This window comes from Elephas maximus, chromosome 5 (assembly GCF_024166365.1).
Source record: "Elephas maximus indicus isolate mEleMax1 chromosome 5, mEleMax1 primary haplotype, whole genome shotgun sequence".
Lineage (NCBI taxonomy): Eukaryota > Metazoa > Chordata > Mammalia > Proboscidea > Elephantidae > Elephas > Elephas maximus.
In genome coordinates, this window is record NC_064823.1 from 80266422 (window position 1) to 80273818 (window position 7397).

A 7397-nucleotide genomic window follows, 5' to 3' on the forward strand; every position below is an offset into this window, starting at 1 on the left:
CAAACTGCCCTTAACCACTGCGCCACCAGGGCTCCAAGAAAACAAAACTGCCCCTTAATTTCACTACTTCAAACTAAGCATTGATGATATTTTGGTGTGTATCCTTCCAGACCACATAACAAAAACAAAACCATACCATACACAGTAATTTCCAATGTATTTTATTGTTTAATATAGCATTGACATTTTCCCACTTGAATTGAGTATAATTTATTATGCTTAAGATAAAGAAAAGTTTAGGTCTTCAGACAGCTGAAAGTAGGGCAGTTCAGAATTCATTTGTAGAGCAGACTTTCACTTCCATGCCACTCTCCTTCTCTACCATCTAGGGACTGTATCCTAAATGTGTTAAATTCTTTTTTAAATTATTTTTAGAATAGTTTTTGTGTTTCGTTGACTTGAACGGGGGCAGATTACCTAGCAGGTAAGATAAGGACGGGTTTACTTGTGCTTACTTACTGATCTGTAGTGAACAATTTCACACGGGCTTCACTTTGATGTGGTACAGTTTGAAACCCATGTGAAACTGTTCACTATGGATTAGTAAGTAAGCACAAGTCAACCTGTGTTTACCTTGCTTACTGAATAATCTGTCCCTGTCGGGGATTGTAAATTAGAAAAGAGGCTGTGATTCTGTAGGAAGGTGCTGTGGGGTTGAGAAAGAGACAAAAGCAGAATCTTCGATGTGGTGAAAAAATGTGAAATTGTTTATTACAGATGATCTGCGAAGCAAGATAAGCACCGTGCTTACCTGGCCTATTGGATAATCCGCCCCTGGACTTGAAGCAATAATTTCTTTTGTTTTTAACTGCTTTGCTCAGCATCTGGGTGCATGGCTTCACAGGCAGGAGGCCCCTCCTCCAGGAAGCTGGTTGCCTGCTCCCACCCACAGCAGGAAGGCCAGAGGTGAACTCCCAGCTGTGACCGCCCATCTCTCACCTGTAGTCTTTCTGTTTGCTTGTAGTTGACTGGCGACATAGAGACAGGTGTGGGCCAGATGTGATTCCTGGACATTTGCTATGCCTGATTACAGCTTAAGGCAGGCTGTTACCTACCAGTATCATTGTTCTAGATTTATTTTTCCTGACAGCTATGGAGAACATTTTAGAATTACTTTTTCATTCAACGTAAGAATGGTAAAGGGTATAGACATTGAAAACATTTTTTCTGATCATGCATTACCTGAAGATGAAGATTGCTGCTAGTTTTATTTTTTAATAATAGACTTTTTAAAATAATTCAAACATCCTCACAGAATGTATAACCTAATGAACAATACGTTCTAATCATTTCCAATTCCATAAGTTCCCTTTTAACTTTAGGTTGTGTAATTCTAATCAGCATGCATATATTATTTTACTTTCTATTTACATTAACAATATAGTCTATGTATGAAAACAATGCTTCTAGTACACAGGTTTAATAGCCAGAGGTATTAATGTATAATTGTTTAGCTACTCCCTCACTGTTTGACATGAGTCCGTTCTCACTATTACAAATAGAACTGATATGAAGAAAGAGTAACTTTACAGTAAAAAAAAACTTTACAAATACTACGTGAGCCAGGTAATCACAGTGAACATCAACAGTGATGTCATGGTAATAGTATGTATCCTTGATACAGTGTGATGAGAATGGCACTTTACCACCGTGGTCTTTCTACAAAAACCCATAACCCCATACTAATCATGAGGAAAACATCAGACAAATTCCAGTAGAGGGGCATCCTACAATATTACTGACCAGTATTGCCTAAAACTGCAAGGTCACCAGAAACAAGGAAAAGTCTAAGAAATTGTCACAGCCAGGAGGAGCCTAAGGAGACATGACAACTAAATGTAATGAGGTGTCCTGGATGAGATCCTGGGACAGAAAAAGGAGATATATATATACCTGGATGAGACCCTGGGACAGAAAAAGGACATTAGGTAAAAATTAAGGAAACCGGAATAGATTTTATTTAATAATAATATATCAGTACTGGTTCATTAGTTATAACAAATGTACCACACTAAGGTTTGTTGTTAGCTGGCCCGGAGTTGTCTCCGACTCACAGAGACCTCATGTATAACATTGAAAAACATTTCCGGCTCCTGTGCCATCCTCTTGATCTTCGGTATGTTGAGCCCATTGTTGCAGCTATTGTGTTCATCCACCTCATTGAGGGTTTCCCTTGTTTTCACTGACCCTCTACTTTACCAAACATGATGTCCTTTTCTAGGGGTTGGTCTTTCCTGATGATGTGTCCAAAGTAAGCAAGATGAAGTCTTGATGTTAATACTCAGGGAAACTGTGTGTAGGGGGAGGGAAGTAATATATGGCGACTTTATCTACTATCTAGGAGCCCTGGTGGAGCTGTGGTTAAAGCAATCGACTGCTAACTGTAAGATCGCTGGGATGAAACCACCAGCGGTTCCATGGGAGAAAGATGTGGCAGTCTGCTTCCACAGAGATTTACAGCCTTGGAAACCCTAGGGTGTCACTGTGAGTTGGAATTGACTCTACACAGTGGGTTTGTTTTTTTGGTTTTCTACCTTCTATCTGCTCAGTTTTTCTGTAAATCTAAAACTGTTCTAAAAAATAAAGTCTATTAATAAAAAAAGGAGGGAGAATATGGAGTAAAGATGGTAAAATGGTAACATTTGAGGAATATGAGAGGAGAGTAAGCAGGAGTTCTTTCTACAGTTCTTGCAACTTTTCTCTTACTCTGAAATTCAAAAAAAAATGTAATTGATTATCCCTTTCTTGAATTACATCTAATCTAAATGCCTGCCAATAGCTAATTCTTCAATGTCATAAGGGATATTATCATTATTATTTAGTCCCAGCCTACTGACACTGCAAATGAAATGTTACTAGGCAGAAGCCGGGCTCCAGGACACAGTGGGAGGGCACTGGCCAATGGGAGTCACAGGCTGGCTGTTTCTCAGCCAGGAAAGTAAAGTTGCAAGCACCATCCCTGGGTGGCACTCATGGTTTGTGTTCAACAACTAACCAAAAGGTAGGCATTTCGAGCCCACCCAGCGGCACCACAGAAGAAAGGCCTGGTGTGGTACAGTGAATTACTTTTGTGTGTGTGTGTACATTTTTTATTGAGATTATACACAGCAAAACATACACCAATTCAACAGTTTCTACAGGCACAATTTGATGACATTCTTTGAGTTGTACAACCATTCTCATTCTCCTTTTCTGAGTCAGTGAATTATTTTATATGACCCTTCTAGCCATAGTCTTGTAACTCCCACAAAATGATTGAATGGGACTCTGCATATAAGGTAGCTGTGGCCCACAAAGGGGATTGGACAGTTTTGTTAATGCAAATAAGGTGCATGGAACACTTGTAGGGGATTGGTTAGTTTTGCTGTAATGCTAGGCTCAAAGGGAGCCAATCCCAGAGGTTGGAGGGGGACCTCACTACCATCAAGAAGAAGAGCCAGTTGCAGAGTGCATCCTTGGCCCCGGAGACCTTGTGCTGAGAACCGCCTAAACCCAGGAGACAGAGAGAGCTGTAACACTGAAGATGGCATGAGACAGCAGTGACTTGCCAACTCATAGAGTGAGAAAGCTGAGTGCTGTTGGGCAGGAGGCTTCCCTGGCAGAATAGGGTGCCTCTAGGCACTTACTGGTGGAACTAAAGAGCTTTGTAACACTTGCCCAAGCATGGTAGAGGCCAGGCTGAGGGCCAGAAGCGAGGCCTGCCCGTAGGCATGGCAGGGAAGTTTTCCTGATCAAAGAGCTGTATCCTGTATCCTGGGTTGTTCCTGTTACTTCCAAGTTGATCCTGATCCTGAATTGTAACCTGTTACTTCCATAATAAACCCCGTAATTGTAAGTGTGGTCTGTGAGTTCTATGCAGCCATTGCAATGAATTATTGAACTCAGCAAGAGGTACAGAGTGTCATGGGAGGGACAGCTGGTGTCAGAATTGGTAAAAAAAAGATTGGAGTATAGAGGTATTTCTGACCTCCACTTTATGGGAATCAGCTTTGGGCTGATGTTGGTGGTGATCTTTCTCCTCCCTTGTGAACTTAGAGGAGTTCTGATGCCATGCCATTTTATACCTGGTCATCTGCTTCTATAAAGATTACCACAAAGAAAACCCTATGGAGCGCAGTTCTATTCTATAACACATGGGATTGCCATGAGTCCAAATCAACTCAATAGCAATAGGTTTGTTTGTTTACCATCTAAGAGGTATATCCCAGTAGTTTAAAAGGCTGGCTTGAGCCCCTATCCCTTCTGCTGACACATTTCCAAGGGTTTCACCTTCCCAATATTCTGTCATCCAAGTCCTCTTTCCCTATCCATTCCCTCTCTGCACCATTTTCACAGAGGTACCTTCTGAGCAAGTTCCCTGGGTGTCAGAAATGGTTTGTACTTTCTGGATGGGGAAGGAGTGATTATGTATGCTGGTATTAACTCCTTAGCCCTTGGTTAAAAAAAAAAAAAAAACAGTTAAATTATACATACATACAGTTAACAACAGCAAAAGCACAAAAGTTAAGGGCAGGTTTGTTGAAGTAAGTTTTTTCTTACTGTGTGACTCTTGACATGTCATTGTGTCTTAATTAGAGGTCATATTGAGAAGGAGAACTCAGGGCTGGCTACACATGGAAAGAAACTCTTTTTAGAATTACATGAATGTTTGCAGCATAGAGTTCCTTTTAAAAATTCCTCAAGGGGTTGGGTATGTATCTGGCAAACACTGGGATTTTGATGACATGGGATGTATGGGTACCCCACTTTCTCACCTTGGGAGCGAGATCTGGGAGAGTAATCCCTGCCAGACAGTGAGACTCTCACTGCAATAGCTAAGCCTTAAGATGATAAAATTACTTTGAAGTGTGGATGAGATGGTATCATATCTTATCCGAAGTCCGTGTGCAAACAGTGACTCAATGGCAGAGCTACTTGGAGTTAGGAAAAGAAGCTTAAAATAGTTCTTTAGCTGACGGGTCTATCGAAGAGGCCAGTTTAAAATGATAAAAGTGACTGCTCACCTCTTGTATTATTGTATAAGTGACAAGACACTTGCAAGACGTTCTTTCCAATGTAACAACAGCAACAACAAAAAAGCCCATGTCGTTGAGTAGATTCTGGCTCATAGCAACCGTATAGGACAGAGTAGAGCTGCCCCATAGGGTTTCCAAAGGAGCATCTGGTGGATTCAAACTGCTGACCTTTTGGGTAACAGCCAAACTCCTGCCCACTATGCCACCGGGGTTTCTTTCCAAGGTAAAGCACAGGCGTTTCTTTCTGTCTTCTAAAACCCAGTTGCTATGGAGTCACCTCTGACTCATGGAGACCCCACGTGTGTCAGGGTAGAATTGTGCTCCACAGGTTTTCAAGAACTGATTTTTCAGAAGTAAATCACCAGGTCTTTCTTCCGAGGAGCTCTGGGTAGACTTGATCTCCAGTCTTTAAGTCAGGAGCTGAGCCCCTAAATGATTTGCACCACCCAGGTATTCCATAACTTTCTAAGGGCAGGTTAAACTAACGGGAGGTGCTCTGTAAAACTCCCAACTCGGGGTAGCTGGAGCCAGCTGTGCTGTGTTGTTGTTGTTGTTGTTGTTAGGTGCTGTGAAGTTGGTTCCAACTCATAGCCACCCTATGTACAACAGAACAAAACACCGCCCAGTCCTGCACCATCCTCCCCATCGTTGCTATATTTGAGCCCATTGTTGCAGCTACTGTGTCAATCCATCTTCTTGAGGGTCTTCCCCTTTTCTGGTGACCAAGCATGATGTCCTTCTCCAGGGATTAGTCACTCCTGAAAACATGTCCAAGGTACATGAGACAAAGTCTCCCCATCCTTAGTTCCAATGGCTGTACTTCTTCCAAGACAGATTTGTTCATTCTTCTGGCAGTCCATGGTATATTCAATATTCTTTACAATACTATAATTCAAATGCTGTGCTGTAGGTTGTTGAATTTCACAGAATTTATCTTCCATAGCAGAGGTCACTACAGTTAGCCAATTATGAACTAGAGACGGGTCAAGACTTTGGAAGATGACGAAAAGCATGTCCCCTCACCTGTGGTCAATCTATGGCCTGCCCATCCGTATCATTCCTTTGCTTGTTAGATAAAAATGGCGGATGCATGAACTCCACCTGCATGTACTGAATCCAAATCTCTGGGTAGGGACCAAAGAATCTCATTTAATCTAAAGGTTCTGGTAATTATTATGCTCATTAAAATTTGAGGACTTGTGCTCTACATTCCCAGTCATTGTAAAATTCCCAGTCTCTGGAAAATTTAGGTAAGATTGCCAGTATTCTGTTGAGTCTTACAGTTAATGTATTGAGTTAATTCGGGCCAAGCATTTTATGAACTGGCTGTCACCCTCCAGCATCTCATGAAGTGTTTTGAATCTGTATCCTTGTACTCTCAAAGTGAAATTCCTAAACAAAAACGTCATCAGAGACTTCTATTTAAGTCATACGGGCTTTAAAAAGTTTTCATGTTATTTGCATCAATGTTTATTATACTATTTTTAAATTATAAAAATAATAAAATCACATTTAAAATTTTAAAGATGGAAAAAAGGGGGAAAATCATGCATTGTCCTACCACACAACCCATACCACTTTGGCATATTTTTATCATGGAATTGTTTGTTTTCTCCTTTTTAAATAGCTGGAGCCACAATATATTACAATTTTGTACCTACTCTTTGTTCTAGATTTATCTTGATCATTATTTTAATGTCTGTAGAGTTTATGTAGCCATTTCTCTATTGCCTACTGATGAAGCTTGTTTCCAATTTTTAATTATTTGTAAATAACCCTTTAATCAATATCTTTATGCATAAAACATTTTTCTGTATTTACAAATATTTCCTTAGCATTTTCAGTGCTGGAATTACCTGATCAAAGAGTCAGATGAAGTTGTTTTTTGAAACATCCGTACCAGTAAACGCAATGTCAATCTGGGCATAATAGGTGGTCCCCAAACTTGATTCTCGAACCCTTAAAAATTCTTCACAATATAGGAAAAGCGAACATCAAAGGATCAAAAAGCAATGTTATGATGAACACAAGGCTGCCACAAGCCAGTTATCCCTGTGGTATCTTTTCTGACATCTCCTGCTTAAAACCCAAAATGTCAGAAGGATTGTGTATGAGGCCCCGCTTTCACATCAGTCACTAAAAAAAAAGTCATGCATATTAGTGATACATATATATGTGTGTGTGTATACATATGGACATATGTGTGTGTATAAACAATTAACTATTACTCTTCAGTAACAACTCCAGAAATCAACTTATGTAGACTTGTTAGTGAAAGAATTATGCAAGAGAGGCTTTTGTTGCTTTGGATAGAATATACGCTGCACCTGTTCAACTTAACAGTTTCTCACTGTATGCTTCCCAGATGCTAAAGGATAAGAT